General features: G+C 39.5%; 1 long non-coding RNA gene and 1 pseudogene across 2 annotated transcripts; both read right to left on the reverse strand.

Annotated features, from left to right (window-relative positions):
• Positions 1 to 401: 401 nt before the first annotated feature.
• LOC137169260 (uncharacterized) lies at positions 402 to 3,145 on the reverse strand. 2 transcript variants are annotated; one of them, XR_010924426.1, is made up of 5 exons: positions 2,723 to 3,145; positions 2,322 to 2,498; positions 2,149 to 2,213; positions 907 to 1,043; positions 402 to 778 (listed from the first exon to the last, which is right to left on the reverse strand). It is a non-coding gene; the product is annotated as an uncharacterized lncRNA (long non-coding RNA). The 2 variants fall into 2 exon arrangements; XR_010924425.1 differs by having other exon boundaries at positions 907 to 1,046.
• A 4,475-nt stretch (positions 3,146 to 7,620) lies between these two features.
• Positions 7,621 to 19,182, reverse strand: LOC137169919 (uncharacterized; annotated as a pseudogene).
• Positions 19,183 to 20,513: the final 1,331 nt, after the last annotated feature.

Genomic DNA, 20,513 nt, shown 5'->3' on the forward strand with positions numbered 1-20,513 from the left:
GGGATGTTTCAAAATTCAGATTAGAATAATTTTCTGCCATTTCTATAATTCATGGTGGTTTCAGTAATCCCATGCTAACAGAGGGCCTATGTAATATTAATGATATATGTAATCTTTATGACTTTCAGATAAGAGAGAAGGAGACCAACAGGTGACCATAAATGATTGTCAACTGACAGCACAATAAATTAATGGACTAGCAGCTACACCACCATGATGTTAAGTGTGTTATCTTAGGAAAGCCATTGCAAATAATGGAGTGGATTTAAATGAATCTTTTTGTTTACAATTCTTATGCACCCCACCACTCATTAATTTTTACATTGATACATAACATATTTCAGTAGTTGTGATCATCAGCAGGTTTTACTGCTGATGTTTAGCAACGTACAGTATGATAAGTGGCATCAGTTACCAATGTGATATGAATTCATATAAAGTTGTCTCATGTTCATTGTTTTCTTTTAGATATGTAATGTGTGTATACATGTCCAATAAGTATAAAGTGTTCCCTAATACTGTGCAATTAATCACTATGGGATATGTATGTGGGTAGACAAAACTGAGTTGTTATGTGTGGGGAGTAAACTCACGTCTCTCTGCAGGAACATTTTAAGGCAGACCAGTTTGTCAAGACCAAAAAGGGCAGGACTAGGCTGAAAGCAGATGCTATTTCCCCCATCTTTGTGCATCACCCTGTGGTCAAAAAGAGGAGGGCCCCTGCACCATGATGCACCCCTGGACCTGTAAATATAGAGCCCATAGCTGCTGATCACAGCTATAGTGTTAAAGATGATACAGGTATAATAAGCATGAATTCTTAATAATTATAGTAATATTTCATATGTTTAAATGATATATTATTTTGAATATTTAAAAATTAACAGTGTTATGTCTTCCACTTACATCAGTTTCAAAGATTAAGGAAAGGGATGAGGAGACTGAGAGAAGGGAAAGAGAGAGAAGAAAGAGAGGACATGGCTAGTGAGGAGAGATGGGGAGAGCTGACACCACCCAGTGAGCCAGCAGCCAATCAATCAGATCTACTGAAAAAATTAAAGAGACAAGAAAAAATCATCAAAAAAGCAAAGGTGGCACTAAGAAAAATAATGAAGGAAAATGCAGCTCTCAAGAAGACAATGAAAATTAGGGACAAAAATTTAAGAAAACTTTTTCAAAAGACCAAATTAAAGTATTAGGCAGACTAACCACAAAAGGGATGAAATGGAGCAATGACTCAATTAGGAAGGCGTTAAAAATTTGCTTTGCTGCTGGTCCAACAGGTTACGAGACCCTGCAGGAATTTGATTTTCTAAAACTGAAGGTAGAAGGATTGACCGGGCTTGAAAGGGAGTGTGTGTTGACATTGAATAAAATGGCAATCACATCTAGTGTGGAGTTGCACATGCTTACAGGCAAACTGTATGTAGTACTAGCAACACACGCTTGTGCGTTCATGTTGGCTGGAAACACAACACGGTGGAAGCAAGTAGTGGCCTATCATTAAAGTGGCAATTGTACCAACAGAGCAGAGAACAGGCCAGTAATTAACAAAATATATAAATAATACAGAGGGCAGCATCCATAGGGCTACATGTGCTTAATGTCAGCACTGACATGGGTAGTCCTAACCAGGCCATGTGGAAATCCTTTGGGGTCGACCAGAATAAAACCTCAGTCCAACAACTGGCAACACCAGACAGGTGGCTCCATTTCATGCCTGATCTCCCATATCTGGTAAAAAAATCTAAAAAGGTCTGTGGTCTGGTCTGTGGACAGGTGTTCATAAGTCCTGAAGATATTGTAAAGAAAGAGAACCTCCTCTCTAACGAGGTTTCAGTGGTCCCTGTTAAGGACTTACTGACCTTTCAAGAAGGGATGTCATTAAAACTAGCTCCCATCTATCAGCTGCAGCCATCGAGCCAAGTCACTTTGATAAGATGAAGATTGGTCCTGTTCTAAATGTATTCAGTAAGGCAACAAGTGCTGGGCTGAAACAATGGTACAGGCAGAAAACCATCCATTGTCCTATCTGATTATAGCATGGCTCCTGGAGCAAATTGATCATTGGTTTGATCTCATGTCATCCCACCATCCAATTACAGTGCTGAGCAGACTCAAGATGGAGGAATACCAAAAGGCCATCACCTTCCTCCAGGACATCGTCCATCTGTTCCGTGGGATGAAGATTCGTCAAAAGGGAGGTTGGAAGCCTGTTCAGAAAGGGGTGATAATGGCAACAACATCAATTTTGGCCATACAGGCGAAGATGCTGATACAGGTTTATGTTAACATCAAGGTTATCAAGGTTAAAAATGCACCTTAAAAGAGTTTAAGGCAGGTGGTCTTTGCCGTCTCTCCCAAGAAGCCAATGATTTCATTCACCAAATTGAGGAACTATTTAGGACCAAGACTGGGTCCTCCCTCATGGAGCTCCTCAGCGCAGTCAGTATCTTGGAGAAAGAAGCTCAGGCACTCTCCAGCAGGCTTCCGTCATGCTGTGGAGTACAAGAAAAAATCATTTAAAGATTCACGCAGCTGAGAATGAGAAATGAGGCAAAAAAAACACAAGATGACAGAAAAAAAGAACACTTAAAAGATGACCGTCTTGGGAGCAAGAGCCAATCCAAAAAAGTGAAAAGGAGCAACAATAGCCAAGCTTCAACAACCAGCTTCTTCAGGTTAGGATTACTCCAGTGTTCATCGTTCAGGATGTTTTTACCGGGAGCCGAATGATCCGCAGAGGTCTCCTTCTCTCCAAAACGAACAGACCCGGTGATTAAAACAGGTAAAAACACTGAATAAAGCAGTTTCACATTGAAAATCAGTGTCTCTCTCTGACACTGTTCGGCTGGCACCGAACGTCCGGTAGGGGCTGTTAGCTGAGCTGCTGCTAACGTTTGCTCAGCTTGTTACTCTGATAACTTAAGACACAGACATTCAGCAGGTTTCTACCAGGAGTCGAATTATCCGCAGAGGTCTCCTCCTCTCCAAAAATAAACGTACAAGGGGATTAAAACCATAAAAATACTGAATGAAGCTGTTTCACGTAAAAAAATCAATGTTTCTCCGATGATGTTTGGCAAGCACCAGACGTCCATGATGGGCTGCTAGCCGAGCTACTGCTAACGTTTGCCCAGCTTATTTCTCTGATAAATTGTCTTTCTGATAACATCTGATGACTTAAATCCCTTCATCTAGTTAAAAGATATATTTAAAAAAGCTAAAAAAAAAAAAAAAGTTATCAGAGAAATGTGGCTTAAAACTGATAAAAGTCAATTCATAACAGTTTCTGTCAAACAACCACAACACCAATATATTATCTTGTGCATATTACATACTGTTTGGTAAAGGGGTATGACGCCATTGACAGGTGACCAAATGAAATGGACCGTTACTTTGATTAAAGTAACAGATTTCTCTGGGTTTGAAAATTGTTGGAAACATTTGGTTATGTAAGATAATGTAAGTACACAGCGCGACAAAATATATAACACAGGTCTAGTTGTTTTTAGACATTTTAATGTGGAATAGTACATATTATAGCTTTAACTGAGCAAATTTTGATTGTGTGATTGTTTGTGTAGAAAAAGAGGTCCACATCTGATAAAATGTAAATGCCAAAGTTTACATTTCATATCTGTATGTGTAGAGAGTGAAAGTTCACTATGTTTATATAGTATATATACATACACTACATTATATATGTATATGTATTATATATGTATATGTGTGTGTGTGTGTGTGTGTGTGTATATATATATATATATATATATATATATATATATATATATACACAAACAAACATAACTCATGGCATTATGTAAAGGACGATATTCCTAAGTTAGCTTAGTTAGCCAGTTAACATTAGCTAACAAATGAAGACCACCAAGGAATCTGTAAAAGAAGGAAGGGTCTATACGTCACTGTGTAGCACCCTCTTATATTGCCTCATTAGAGAGGAAAAGATGGTGTTGAGGAGTTTTGCAGCCGATTTATGGGGAGTTGGTGGCAAGGTGACTTTAGGTCAGGCTCTATTAAGTCTTTAATGTAAGGCAGTGGAGATTATTGTTTTTTTCAGTATGGTTTGTTACCGGTAAGTCTCACATTGGATGGAAATCACTGCAGCTTTGCCACCATCATATCCAGAATTGTGTACTGGATGCCTGGTCCAAATGGTATGGATTCCAAATGACAAGTTATTGTCTGGAAAGATGGGTAGGACAGATTCATCTCTATAAATGGTATAAAGACAGTTTTCTTAAGTTGCTAATTTTCACCAAGAAAGCTAATTGAAACATTGTCAGTGTTAAGTGGGACTGCAGTGTCTCTCATTTTCTGTAAAATTGTGGTGCATCAAGTATAAAATGACTTAGTCTTTCCTGTAAAAATGTTGTCGAGCCCATACTTGTCTCAAGTATTCATCTGCATTCAACCCTGTGGTAACCCTTATTTTCATACAGTTGCTGATTTTTGCAGATGACCGCTGTTGGACTCTTGATTCTAGTGGATCTATGTGTAAAAAAACACATTATTATTATTTATTTGTTCTGTTCAAACTTTTGCATGTATTGGTTGTATTTTGAAATATCATTTACAGTTCACACTTTTGTTTCTTACTAACACTATCTGCCTCCCTCCCTTTCCTCTTCCATCTTCCACCCTCTCTTTAGAAACCTGGTACTCCAAAAAGGGCCCCGTCACCCCTGGGATTTCCAATGCCGTCCCACAGAAGCTCCCTTAAAGTAGTTGACGTCCTTCTCTCTCTCTCTCTGTCTGTCTGTCTCTCTCTTTCCCTCATTAATCCACAGCCTAAAGCCAACCCCAACCCAACCCCACTCATTGTAAGTCTCAACTTTTAGTGATTTTGATACCAAGGAGTTTTATCTCACCTGCTCTTGAGGTACTGAATCTGATCCTCATTAAAGACAGCAGCAAGCGTTTGATTCTAAAAAGAATTAAGTTCGTAACATAAGCCATATAAAAAAATGTGTGTACGGGATTGAAATGTCACCTAAGGCATACCTTAAAATCTAGTTCAGCTTTGAGTTTCTCAATCACATAATCTGTCTTCCTCCACAGGTCTCATTTGGGGTATTGCCCCCTGTGCAGTGCCATTTTCCAAGACCAAGGAGAGGGCCACTGCAACATCAACCTCAGGGGTGTTGTGGGCCAAATCCTGGCTCAAGGACAACTTGTTGGCGTCATTGGTAGTAGTGCGGATTAAGGCAGTTGTGTCTAGTACATCTGCACCAGCTGTGTTCAAACTTAGTTACAACGTAAAATATTACTAAGTTGTGATTTATGCATTACTAAATGTAAATCATAAAATGTCAAAATAGCTGGTAAATACTGGTAAAACAGCAGTTTTTCTGCCACACAGCAACATTTTCTCATTAATTGCTGTCATTTTACAACAGTAATCCAGTATAGACCTAATTTACTGATATGATATTTCAATATCGATCTAACATTAGTTTACTACAAAGTGCTATGATGCCAAGTGGCTCATGCCAGCTTACACATAACTGGTGCAACTCAGTGCTGGGGATGATGAAATACACATAATTGATATGTTTTTGTTTGTTTCTTGACTTGTAATTACATTTATTTTACATAAATTATATTTTCAAGTAATTTGTTAAGTTGTATGTATTCATTATGTTGTGTCCAGACCAAACATTAAGAAAATTTTTCATGTTATGAGATTACATATAAATTCAATTTAAAGATGCAAATAACGTGCCACGAATGGTGCAAATACACAAATTCACGTATTTGCGTATTCAACTTCAGCAAGAAATTTGCATGACGCTGTCTTGAGAAAGCCTATCAACGTTTAGATTCTCCTGATGTCCTGGCGTGCTGTTGAGTCAGAAAATGGAGCACAAACTTATTGTCGCGGTGAGTGGTCACCCAGAGCTGTATGACACAATGTCCTATATCTAGAGAGACTGGACAAAAAAAGAAAATGCTAGGAGGAAAGTGAGCGGGGAGATAGAACGACTGGGTAAGTTTTGAAAATATGTGATTCCAGCTATAAATTGTACTTTACTATGGACCAAGTTAGCACTAGCATTAGCCTCAGTTAGGACAACCATTCAGAGCTGGCTTTCCCGGCATAAGTTACTTGTCTGCCTCACTAGGTGAGGTGTGTCAGAAGAAATGGAATGGCCTCAGGGACACTTATCTGAAGGAGAGGAGAAAGGACAGTGAGAGAAAGAATGGGTCAGCAGCAGGGCCAGCCAAGAGGTGGAAGTACCCTGCGGTCCTGTCTTTCCTCGACCCCTTTGTTACGCCGATAGAGACCAGCAGTAACATGGGGTGGGTGGTCGAGGAAGACAGGACCGCAGATTATGAGGACCAGGTGTCAGACACAGCAGCTGGACCGTCAGGGATTGTCATCAGAGGTTGGTTGACAGGAGAAGAAAGAGAGAGACACTCACACACACACAAACAAAGAAATATCTTTTGTATAGATTGATAACGAACTGTTTTTGTTTCTGATCTACCATAAGGCTAGATATTATTATGGCTGGAACTGTATGATGTATTAATATGGTTGCATTTGTAAAATGCTTTATGTGCTGTAATTGACACTGAAAGCTAGAATGGTCAGACAATCATATGTCTGCAAAACAAAAACCAAGACAGTCTTATTATATTCACTACAGACAAGTCAGATCAGTCTTCTGAAGCCTGTGAGGCAGAGTCAGAAGAGTTGGATTGCATTTTTTTATGGTATGAGTATAATTTCTGCATGAATGACATGTTTTTCACTACTGTATTCATTTCCTTTCATGTTTGATTCATGGCTCTTGTCTGTTGCCTGATCTCAGTAAATATTAGCTCTACAAACTATTACATTGATGGAAATATGGTGTTTCGATTTCATACAGTGACCAAGAGGACCTGAAAGAGGACCAGAGGGAGTGACAGGGAGCGCGAGATAGAAGTACTCCTTCTGGAGGCTTTGAAAAGGCCTTCTCCACCTCCCCCCTCAGAGGTCAAGCTTTTCCTCAAAAGCCTGGTTCCTTCTCTGCAAAGACTGTCGCCCCAGCGGAAGGAATTTGTCAAATTTCAGATCCCCAAACTCATTTATGAATCCAGCTCCATCGTTCTCAATTTGGAACCAGCAGAATAGGTTATCAGGGCGACAGTCTTTGCAGGGAACAAACCTGGCCTTACATCTCTCACACACACACACACACACACACACACACACCCACACCTGGCCTCCTGGCACTTGGTTGAGGTATAGTGTACAGTTTTGTTTTTTTTGTTTTTTTTAATCAAAAAATAAAAACATTTTATTTCCATGATTTACTTTATGTTCTTTATTTACAAAAATACAGTTGACACACAAAGGAAACAACCTTATGTGCATTTCTTTATGTCGTAAGATAGATATTTTGTTCATATCAAACGTACAGGTCAATATCCTTATTGTGTTGTAATGCGGTGCAGACATGCCAAAGTAAAGCTGTATTACCTCACAATAATAATATATTATGGATAAAAATAAAAGCAGGCACAATGTTTTCTATGATATGAATATAAATTGATGACCTAGCATGCACAAACACAGGCATATATTGGTGCTGATATGCAATATAGTAATACTGCAGGAATTTTGCTCAATAGCAATGTGTGGGTGGCTCTGAAAAGAGCCGTTTTGGGTGTGTTTGTGCACTACACGGTGTCTTGCCATGGGACACTTCTCTCTGCAGAGAAGTAGGACATGAAGATCTCCCTATCCCTGATGGCCTCTCTTGCTGAGTTGTTGGCAGCAAGTCTTCCCAGACCTGGCAGTGGCTCCACCTCACCAACCGTGATGCTCCCCCTTCCTGCAGTTGTCCGGGTTGTTCTCCACAGGAAGTTATGGAGAACACAGGTAGCCTTCACAAACTTCTCCGCAACTTCTGGGTGGATCTCAAGGGCACACCTGTACATTCTCCACTGTGGTGAAAGGATCTCAAAGGCATTCTCCGCTACCAGCCGAGCTCGGGACAGACGGTAGTTGGATATCCGTCGCTCTCGTGGAAGGACACACCCAGGGAATGGCCTCATAAGGTTTTTCTGGAGTGGAAAGGCCTCATCAGCAATGAAGACATGGCTGGGGTTCTCAGTGGTCAGCTCCGGAAAACGGCAAGTCAACAGGCAGTTGGAGGGTGCCAGATCGAAGTGCCTGACCAAAGGCTGAGTTGGCCAGAATCCCACCGTCGCTTGTTCTTCCATAGCCCCCGACATTAATCACCCAAAAACAATATTGGGCATCAACAACTTCAACAACTGCCAGGAGAACTAGAGAGAATGTTCCCTTGTAGTTGTAGTACTGGAATCCTGAATTAGCAGGGGCTTTAAGAACGACCTGTTTGCCATTCAGTGCTCCACAGCAGAGAGGAAAATTCCACCGCTCCTCAAACCTCTCTACAATTGATCTCCACTCCTCTGTGGTCAGCACAGCCATGAACCAGTCCATGAGGCAGTCCCACATAGCAGTGACAAAATCTGGTATGATCTTGGAGACAGTGGAGACCCCAAGACTGTTCACAATGATCACCAGTGGCTAGGTATCTGCAATAGAGAAAACATTTAATTTAGCTTAGTAGTAGTGCTATTTTATTGATATGGCTGCACAGGTGTTTTTGAAATGCTAACTGAATATTTATACTCATGGTGGGAAATTAACTTTTTAAAATGTGAACATCTACCAACCATTATGTTCAAATTCACCTGCCACTAAATAATTATTTTGTGACTGAAATCTACCAGCTACTTTAATATTTTACCAGCATTTGGCTGGTGGCTGGTGCTAATTTCTCACCCTGTTTAGAATAACAAATTTTCCTTTGAAAAACAAGAAAAGCAGATAAAGAGATTAAGGATTTACTCATAAATCTATTCACTTTACACATAAATTGTACAACTTGTGCAACAACCACAATGAAGAATATAATATAATATAAACTATAAGTTTAGTTTGGAGTCATATCGCTTTAGTAAATTAGATAATTCAGCTGACGTGTGACTTGCTAGATACAGTGAATATCTGTTGATTTTGACGGACCAAAAACTGCAACTCACCGGAGACAGATGGACAGGCGCTCTGCTGCTGAGACGGATCACTTGTAGTTGGTGTCCACCCATGATATCCTGGCACAGATCCTCGCCAACATGTCATCAAACTGGGCCCATGTCAGCCTGAAGTACCGCTGGAAATGGCCATCATCAAGATGCAGTTCCTGGAGAGGGCGGTGAAATTCATCCAGCTGCTGATAATGTTATGGATCCAGACACGGCGGCGTTTGGTTTTCCGACGTATCTGGGACTTCCACAACAGGTACAAGGCAGTAATGTTACTTTGGTCATGGTTGATGATGGAAAGAAATGGCGGAAATAAATCCTCCTCTTTTCTAGTGAATATTCATGGGTTCATGTACTCGTGGGGTGAATAAACACAAATGATCCTGCGGCCAAATTCGCGCAAGTAAAGCGAGGCGAAAATTCACTTCGCGTTTGGTGTGAACACAACATTACTCATGTATGACAAGGTATTTTATCTCACCTTGAGAGTTAGGCAGTTTTGGGATCAGGGAGAAGTCTACTTTTGCTGTCAAACTGTTTACTTGAGAAGTGGTCCTTTATAAGAGGGGATGGTGGGTTAGTGTAGTGATGTTACTTGTTATTGACTTTTCAGATAAATGCTTCTTTGGGTTCAAGTGCTCTATCTTACCTCACACAGCCTTGACTCTTTTGTAGGTTGCCTTAAATGGAATGCATTTGACCCTGCCCTCTTTATTACTTTATCATCCATTTCCTTCTTCTGTCGGGGTCTTTGGAAAGTGGAAAAAGCACTTTTTGTTAGGCCCAGACCCTCTCCTCCGACACTGTGGTGCTGCTCAGCCAACCATTTGGCTAAAACAAAAACAAAAAAGTGTTAACAATGTTGCCACTGAGGATTATACTAGTTATGTTTTTCCTCTTCAGATTTACCAGAAGAAGTCATAGTGTTAATTGTGTTTCTATTCATAATACTATTCATGTCATTCTCTACCAGAAGATATAATGTTGTTAATGTTTCCATTAATGATAACCAGCCATGTCTGTCCTTTTATGATTTACTACAAGACATGATGTTATGCTTCCATTAATGATAGGACTGCATATTAGTCATTTTCTGATTGAACATAAGACAGCTGTAGAAAACAGGTTAATGGCAATGCATGTAAGACCACTGACTGAGATGGGGAGGGTGTGCTAGCCTCCTTTTCTCCTAATAGCAGGTATTATTGTACATGTATTTGATTATCAATAACTAACCAACCATCAAATTGTTAAAGATATTTGATAATATTCAGGAGGGCTAATGTTAGCCAGCTCCCTCGATAATGTCTCCTATTATTGTCAGGAGGTGGCGCTAATTGCCAAATTTTATATGCCTTTATAAATCTAAACCTTTATCACTTACTGGCTCTTGTTACTTTCTCATCAATGAATTAAATTAGTTTTTGCACTTTTTTTTAGCCAACATTGGCCAGCAATATCTCTGTTGAGACATCCTATATTAATTTAACCATTAATAACTGGTAACATTAGTAAGAAATAATCCTTGTGAAGGTGTAAAAGAAACAGACAAGGTTTGAATGTGCTTTATTTTTTAGTCAGGGAGCTGCTGTGTTTGTGCGTGAATTAACAGAGCAAATTAACAGCCTCTCTAGCTTATTAATTGTCATGACTTATGTGTGTGCTAGCTGAGACAAACTGCAAGGTACTGTAGGATATTGTCAAGTCTTTGTTTGGCTTTAGGATATTTACCTAACTCTGACAGGCCATATTATTGAGTCCAGCCAGTTATAACCAGAGCCATTAATAATTTGATCTGTTTATAATAGCAGTCTGGTCAGCAATATCCCATTTGGTCATGTATCATGATGGTATGGTGTTGAAAGGTGCACTTGGCAGGTGTTCTAAGCACTTAAATAATTATCCCCCATCTTGATGAAAACGCCTATGTTGCATGCATAAGCACATACATGTAAAGGTCCATTTGGGGGTTTTAAAATATGGTCACCCTATGGACATTACTTTTTGTGCATGGTATTTCACCTCTTGAGTCTTGGGCAGCACCTTCACACTCAGTACTATGTTCATCCTGAATTATAGAGAAGAGGGTGTCTAGGTAGTGTTGGTTGTCTTTCTCAGCTAAATAAATTTTAATTTCCATTCGATTTAAAGAATGTTTGCAGGTGATGTTTCTAATTTGTTTTTTTATCCGCTCACGGTGCACCTGTAGCATCTCACAGGCTGAAGCCAGTGTGTTATCATTTGAATTTGAACATAAAACAACACAACAAACTGGAAAAGCACCAAGCACTGCCTCCTCATCCTTGTGCCTGGATGTCTCTTCATTCCCCTAACCTCAAAACTCAAAACATGTCTCTCTCTTGCATTTTATCCTTCCTCTTCCTCTCTCAATATCTCCTCCCCCGCCATCTCATCCGTTCAACCCCCTCTCTCAGCCTCTCTCTTTTTTTCCCATCCCCATCTCATCTCCTCTTATTTTCTCTGTCATTTAATACAAGGGAGCCAGTAACAATGGCTCCTCGGAGAGAGTTGCAGATCAATTTCCCTGCCCCCTGGTATTGAATGGTGTCTTTGTGTTGGGGTAATGCATCACAGTCAGCGACCTCTCTTCTGCCTCCCGACCCAGCGCTTTGCTAGAAGCTATCACATCGCCCAGCCCTCTGCAATCTTTCACTTCCTCCTCCATCCTCTGACATCACTGACACGTTCAATTAAACAAGGCATTGTTGCTTTGGTGGAAATACTCTTTAATAAAGAGATAGTTGCTCGAGCTCTATGGAGGTAAGATATCTCTAGAGCCCTATTAATAATCTGGTCGGGCAGCGTGAAAGAGTAATGCTCTGCCCTGCCTCAACAGCCACAGAGACTCTTAACCTGCAGTTAAGCTGCTGTGAGCAAAATGCATTATAGTGCTATAGAGCAGTGGTGAAACTTTAACATTTCTGATAAATGACAGCAATAAAAGTGAGTTCTGGGCACAGTAAAAAGACAAAAAAAAACATTTTCTTTTCCTTTTATTGGAACTGACATTTGGAGAAATATGCTTACTGTTTGCAAAGATTTGTTTTTTCACATCTGTGCCTCCAGTACACCAAATTTGTTTTCCCAGGATGGCAAAGTCATGACCGGCCGTATTCTGCCTCTGATTGGCTAGTACTCAGTGCCTAATTGGTTGGGTTGGTTAGGTTTAGGCGTGAGGAGTGAGACTGGTTAGGGTTAGGGTAAGAATATCAGGGTAAACCAATCAGAGGCAGAGTAGGGTTGGTCATGACTTCGCCATCCTGGGAGAAAAAAAAATATCGCGTCTAGGACAGAGATTAGCCAGCATAATTGTTGGAACTTCTGGTTGGTATGGGTCTGCAGTTAGCCTAGCTTGCACTCCTCTGCACTTCACCCGCTTGCATGTTCTGTCGCACTGCTTTTGACGTTTCCTCTCCGGCACATGGTCTCCTTTGAGCCCACTGGACATAGCAGACCAAGCTCACTCAGCTGATTAAGCTCCCAGCTAGTATTTCTCATAGCAAAAGTCTTTTTTACAAATGTCCAAAAGAAACTGATGATTAAAGACAGGGCTGCCAAGTCTAACACATTGATTGTGAGACTCACACAATTGACACTTTTGACACACACTCACACCACACGTCCATTTTCTCATGCAGTGAAAAACAAATTCATAAATGATAACATCGCAGCGTGAAAAGAGGACACTGACAGCGCATGGACAGACAAGACAGAGCAGCACAGCACAACAGCAGCACCGTGCAGCAACGAGTAATTCAGAACATCAGGGGGAAATCCATAAATATACACAAACTAATATACACAAACAAACTGCTATATTGTAATGTATTCCCATGCATGCTGCTCAGAGTAATCTAAGTCAGCGGCTCTTCTGGCAGCAGCACAGCATCTCTTCTTCTCTTCTCACGCCGTACTCACACAAGCAGGAGTGAGAATGAGTTGCTATGGTTACGGAGACGCTCTGTGTATAACCTACTTCCATTTTAGGCTACATAATGTTTTTATAAATATATTTTTTAAATATGAAATAGCCATTCTTCTAATAATAATTTCTTGTCCTTATCCACCCAATTATACACTGTTCATGATGCATTCTTGGTTTTCATAGCACCCTCAATCTAACTAATCTAGACTAGTGCAGGTGGCTGTTTCTTTACTTAATCCAAGAGATTAGTTGGAGTAGATATGCAGGAAATGTGTTTTAAATTACAATTTTATTCTGTATGATGTGTTTAGCTGTATCTTAAGACAAGGGCTAATATAACTTAGCACATCTCCTCGACACCAGAGAGAGATTAGTTCAATATTGATGCCTTTCATCAATTATTGTATTTCCCAAAATATCTAGCTGCAGCTTTAAAGTTGTCACAGGTAAGGCAACAATAGTAATTGTAACATTTCTCTCCAATCCTAAATATAATAGCCAGTGACAACAATGACCCATTGTAGTATTTGTAAAGATCCCACTAACCCACAATCAAGGGAATGTTTAAAAAAAATGTTATAGTTGATGTCAAGTGCCTATGTCGGCCTTCAGAGAACTAATGATTAACTTATTTATTTCATTTCTTCACTGTTTAAAAACATTGCTAAAATGAAAAAAATTATAACATGAGCATACAGTTTGGCCACAGTGAGGCAGGTTCTCAAATCCTTATTATTGTCAGAGACAGGAGGTTATTTCAAAGGTGTTTGTGTGCGTGCATGTTTTGTGCAAGATTTATAGGCTGATACAGAGAGAAGTTAGTTCCGCTTGCAGAGAAGATCATCCAGCTGCCTATCATCACACTATGTTACACTACACATTGTCAGCAGGAAACACACATAGGCCTACACAACCAGGAAAAGCAAAACAATGCACACATTCACACGAAATCAAAGAAATACATATAAATAAAAAATAAATAAATACATGCACATTTACAATCTTCATATTTATTATAACGTCCCTGGGTATACCGTTGATGAGTCAGTGTTGGCTCCTGTGTCAGCTGCAGTATCACACACACACACAGACATAAAATCACTAATTAAAGGGTGTTTCCTGACAAATGGTGGGAATGACTTTTCTCCCACTCTGCTCATAACATCTGCTGCTGACTGGTGAGCATCTCTGTGGAGTGTTTGCACTGCAGGGAGTCAATGATCATCTTCATGAATGGCAGTACAGAGATATATGAGATGTGCGGTAATTATCAGGCCAGTGGAAAATGAAAATAAAGGGATACACAAATATTAACGTGAAATGCTATATATATATATATGTATGTGTCTGTAGGTGACTGTGGAATATTTAGAGGTAGACTATGAAATTTTTTGAGAGTAAAATTATTGGTTTTAATAAGTCAAATTAGAAGATAGATGATGTATTGATACTGGCCAGGGAAGGTAACAACAGCAATTTTGAATATGCTTCCACAGGAAATTTAAGCCTATGAATAATAATAAATCCATGCAAACAGAGTGCACACTGATGTAGATGCAGAGGGAGATTAAAATACCACATCTTCTTTCATGGGTTTCTCTGTTATGGTTTCAGCTCCTCTGGGTTCTCTGTTATGTTCTCGACCTCCCCTCTGGGATCTGGGATCATGTTTGTGCATGCATGTGTTTGTTGTGTGTATGTGTCCATGCACCTTATATCTGATTACATATTCAAAGTTCATGCCATTTAATCCCGAAGGCAAGTAATGAGAGACAACAGAGACGTGAGCCACACATTGTAAAATAATGCATAAAGCACTGAATGTACCACAAGGACCAAAGTACAAACATTACACAGGCTTTTTTACTTTAGCTTTTGATCAGCACATCGTATGAAATGACTTTTGTTCTAAAATAAGGTATTCATCACTTTACAAAACGGACAGCACGACACTAACACAAATATAGCAGCTTTTAAAGATATTAAGTAACTTAAACTGACAATCCATCCATGATATGTTGTGGCAACATCTTTTTCCAAGAAATATTTGTTTTTGAACTAGACATCAGTCTGTGCCTCTAATGTAATTGCTTCCTTATGCACTATACACCATCTATTCAAATATCTGGGGTTGCAAAATTTTTCACACCTTCAATTGGAGTTCTGAGGCAAAAAAAAAGGCCAGAAATCTCTGAACTAATATCTTAGGTTAGTTAGTTTTGAATCCTACGTGATGAGGGTCTGTTGACATATGTCAGTATAGCTGGGATACCTGCACACTTGTAGCTACGTGGTTGTCTTTCCTTTTTATTTCTCCCAAAAGCAAATGCACTCCTTTCTTAGTTTCTGAGATGTAACTTGCAAATTGTAAAGAACCTAAACCTGTACCTGATGCAATGAAACACCCATACCTGCCCCAATACACAAACACTTCCAGTAGCCACTAAAACCTGTCGAACTGTTTTAAATTTTATGACCTAACAACTTGCTATTTTGAATTTTAAAAGCAGTCATGTTGCTAACTGCATTCAAGTCATTAAGCAGAAACAAACAGTAGGAATAAAGTCAGCTTATTAAAAGGCATATGTCTGCTTCACACATCGCTGCCGAAGAATGTTTACAGTATGTTTTAGAGAAGTAAGACATTTTGAGTCGGGTAAATAACAGAGGGAAAGGTTACTGTTCCAATCACTCCACATGACAATCATTTAGCTGCTCTCACCTCACCTCCACTGGGATTACAGAGTGTGTGTGCACTTGCGAGTGTGTACCTGTGTGTGTGTGTGAGTGTGTACGGTATGCATCTCAGCAGGATCTCCATTTTGCTCCCAGTGTGTACCTCCGATGTTGGAGGAAGACCTTTAGATTAGCTTTAAAACAGCACCACATGGTTCCAATGTGTAAATATTAACAACCTCAGCGTGGCACACGCGCACACACACACACACACACAGAGACTGACTCATACAGGCACTGTGTTATAGTGGCAAATATCAAATTGTCATTACGGATGACTGACTTGAAGCAGGTATCTGAAATAGTTTTGGATTAATAAATGATCATCTATTATTGAGAATTCTAGATTCTCACTGGCTTGATTGTGTGGATTAAAGACAGCAGCCATGTCGCAAAGGTTGGTGGCAGCAGCAAGGAGACGGACGACACTGGTACTGTCATGAACGTGCACAGCTATTTGCTGCTACTGTCGGAGTTGATGATGGTATAAGAGTATGAGACGAAAATTAAGACAATAAAAGTGGGAAAAATACCCCTAAAAAACAATCAGGACAGTGAAGACGCAGTATTGTATATCCAGTATGTACTGAGCAGCCTTACACCTTCAGCTCAGCTGCTGTTGCATCACTATGCACCATCTGCTGCATTTTAAATGATGCTCTCAAGGCTTTGTATATCGGCTGTGTTCTTGTTCAGAGAGTCTGTGTGTCACACGGCCTCGAGCTAAATAAGATAAGGCCAAAGCAGAGGCCTGTGAATATCTCAGCAGTGTTATCAGAACATGGGGAGTGGTGGCTGCTCCAGAAATTAATCATAGCTGCTCGGATGATGAATTTGAATCAAGGTTGATAGCAAGATTAGCAGCAGGTTATTTATTATTATATTTTAACTACATCCGATGGATTCTTGTTGTACATCCATACCTAATGAGAATGTGCATGTGGTTATTGGTGCACTTTAACCATCAGAAAGGTCACTTTTTCAGTGTAGGTAATGTAGATATTCTGCACCTCTGCTGCAGCAGCCCCTTCACTTTTATCTGTTTCAAATATTATTGTACTCAGAAATAAGAAATTGGTTTATTCATGAAGCTCAGTCAGGATGTCATTTCGTGACTGTAATACCTTTAAAAGGAGTAAGTAGGTAAGACTAGGAGTAGAGTTACTCAGGAAATTTGTTGTTTCAAGTTTTCAGGTTTCCTATAAAACCATCATCAGGAGCAAGGTTAAGGTGGAGACACCTGATGATGGTTTTGGATGAAAAGTTAGAAAATCTGTTAGGCTTCATCCTCCGATGAATGTGAATGTCAGTACAAAATGTCATGGTAGTCCACCCAATAGTTGAGATATTTCAGTCTGGACTAAAGTGGTGGACCAACTGAGAGACAGACCAACACAGCCCTCCCAAGAGCGTCTTATTCATGTCAATATCCTTGGCTCTCTGCGTTCCTGAAAGTTATATACATTAGTGAATTGTCCATTTGTCATGGGTGTTGACTATTGTTAATTGAGGAGTTAATTTAAAAAGCAAAAAAAATTGAAACTCATGTGTTTGGACTCAGTATATGCTTTAATGGATGGAAACATTTTGTTGATAAACTTAATCTTTCAAACTACTATTTGTCAGATTATTCCTTTTACTGCTCAGTTTGCTGAAAAAAGGAGCAACATTTGTATTCTGAAAAACAGCATTTTTCAACAACAAAGCAATAAAATATGAGGAATGCAACAAGCATTCCATGTGTTTGTGTGTGACAGAGAAAGACAGAGAGAGAGAAATATGAATAGAAATTGAGTTAATCATACCATAATGTAATTAAACTTCCATCTAGGGTCTTTTTGATAAAAATCCATTTTGGTGTATCTTGTCACACTGTAATATTATCACCTTTTTCCAACCATCATATCTTAAAATATATTTTCTCCACTGTTTATTCACATATGACAGATAAATGTGTTTTGTTTACATTTGGATTAAGGATTAAGCCTTTTATTAGTGTGAGGCACTAACTCATGGAAAAATCCTTTTATTATTATTTAAAAAAAAAAAAATCAATTACCATAAAATCCTCAGCTGAAAGTTAAACCTCCGCAAACCAACACTCCAATTACCTCCTGGTAGAAATGGAAGAACGTTAATGCATTTACCACACATCAAAGGCATTTTTCTCCTCTTCTCTCTTCCTCTATTCAAGGATTTGGTGCCTTACTTTTGAGCCCACTCTGTAGTCCACATCTCAGGCATTAATTTCACCTCTATCCTCCACAGCTACTCCACAAGCAGTGATTAATGGAGGTTTGTCATGTTGTAAATTGATTTAATGATTGTGCTGTTAATAGCATGAGGTGCTTTCATGATTAGCAGAAATATTCTAACATTTAGACGCAAAGATATCAAATATTCATCTTCATCAGATCATTTAGGGTTTATAAAATATTATGAAAATCAGTTTCCTCAGTCTATGTTTTAGCATCCGATCAACCCTTTGTAAACATTCTAAAATATTCAAATCTTATCAGTCCCTAACAAAACAGGACATAGTGTCTGTGATTTCATCCAGCTCTATTAAACAGCATTATAGTCTGAATAATATATTTTAGTTATGTGGGGTGGAGTGGGTGATCCCAAGGTGAACCCATGTAGGTAAGACAGGGATCTGGTAGGACAAAGTATATATTTCAAGAAGGTGGGAAATGCAGGCCTGGGGAAGGTTGGACTGATAGCAGGGAACCTGGGGCTGAGGCAGGCCGGGGTAAGGGGAGCAGTCCTGGAGCTGAAGCTGTGGAAGCCGGATAGAGTGGGGATTCAGGGTAGGGAAACCAGGCTGACGAGATGAGGGATGGGAGACAGGGACTGGAACCAGAGCAGACAGGACTGCAGGGAACAGGAGACACGGACCAGTATCTTTGAGAACAATTCAAGTATCAAGACATTACTGAGACATTTATCGAGACCCTAACTAACTGCCTTTATGTTTAAAAGATAACATTTGGGACTTTTCTCAGAGCTGTGTTTTCAGTCTTTTTTTAAAGGGGACGTATTATACTTTTCCTTATTTTCAGACATATATATAATGTCACAATGGCGGATGTTAATGTTAAAAGTGGCCGATGTGTCAAATAATGAGGTAAACGTATGTTGAAGTAATCCCTTCAGACTGCTCTAAATGCTAACTTTCCAACGGTTTTTTCTACTTTCGGCCCAAGCCGACGTCAGTTTGTGATGGATTTCTTTATATGTTCATCTGTTCCACTCTGCTCCGGGGGTAATCACGCTGAGCCATGAATCCAATACACAGTACAGCAAAGTAAAATAAGTAGTTTACCTGTTGGAGGTGTGCTGGTCATCTGTAGCTCTTCATAAAACATCATCATCACTGTGGCTGTTTCTGCTTGTACTAGTCCTCCCTGCATTATTTTCAACTGATCTACTGAACAAATAGCTCCAAATATCTCCATATGTTGTTGTTTCGACAGCTTTTTAGCACCGCTAACAAGCTAACTAACTAGCTCTGCCACTTTAGTGAGGAACAGGTTTCACTTCCTGTAAATTCCTCACAATAAAAGTCTCCTGTTGTTTAGTCATTTAAAAGCTTTTAAGCAGTAAAGCAGGAAGTGTTTGGTTTGCGTTGGCAACAGAGTTACTCAACTCTGATAGTAAAACTGGCCAATTGACCATTCAATATCACAGTATAGCAGTATATTACTGTGTGTGTAATAATCAACAGTGGCTTAATGAACATTCTTTACCTAAACATTTTGATCACAGTCTGTGCTGAACACTTGAGACAAACAGATACATTTACAGCTGCTATAAATGGGTACAAAACATTCTCATTCATTCACTTCAGAAGAGGAAACAAGGTCATCCCAGTGGCTGAGTTGGACAGGAAACATATGATACAATTGTACCATTTGTCCCAGTATCCCCATCACATGTCAACTGTCTCTCCCCATTCCTTATGCTTCTCTGCACTGTCATCTGTCAAAGAAAGCATGGAGTACACACAAAAAAACAAGAAAAGGAAGGCAAAAGATGCTATTTTTGCATACTCTTTTAAACAGCATTGTAGTGTGTGTATGTCCCTGTGTCTCCAGCCAATGACTCATGGCTCTTATAGCAGACTGCTGAGGCAGTGAAGCGGCAGAAATACAGAGATACATTCACAAGCAAAGATATCCCACAGCTGCACTTTGTATGTGTTTCTATTACATTTCATCTCTATTTTTTTAATTTTGTTTTGATTCATCATCACATTTTCTCAGAAACCACTGACTAGACCACTGTCAACTCTGTAAACAGCTTTACTTTCCAAATGGCCTTTCAGCTGAATAGGTTCAAATTAACTACAGTAGCACCTGAACTGAGCTAAACTTGTGTGATCTAAGTTTGATAACACTGAATTTGATTAAAATGTGTCAGAATTTGAAGGTATGACTAACTGTAATGGTTTCATTTTATTGTCAGTTTACACCAGAAGAGCAGGGACAGTGCAAAACCTACTAATGAAAGTACACCATATACTGCACATCACTCTAGCCTAGTGAGTGAAAGAGTCTTACAGATGTTGTCCTGAATTTGTACAGTTATATAAACCGATCTGGAATTCAACCAATTGTACTGCACTGTAGCTCACGAAAATGTATTGAGTTGTACTGAACGATGCCCAATTGTTGAAATGAAGATTTAAGCATATGTAAGACAGTTAATCGTCCTTTACCTCCCATTACACAGTCTTTGCATC

Source organism: Thunnus thynnus, chromosome 18 (genome assembly GCF_963924715.1).
Source record: "Thunnus thynnus chromosome 18, fThuThy2.1, whole genome shotgun sequence".
NCBI classification, from domain to species: Eukaryota; Metazoa; Chordata; class Actinopteri; order Scombriformes; family Scombridae; genus Thunnus; species Thunnus thynnus.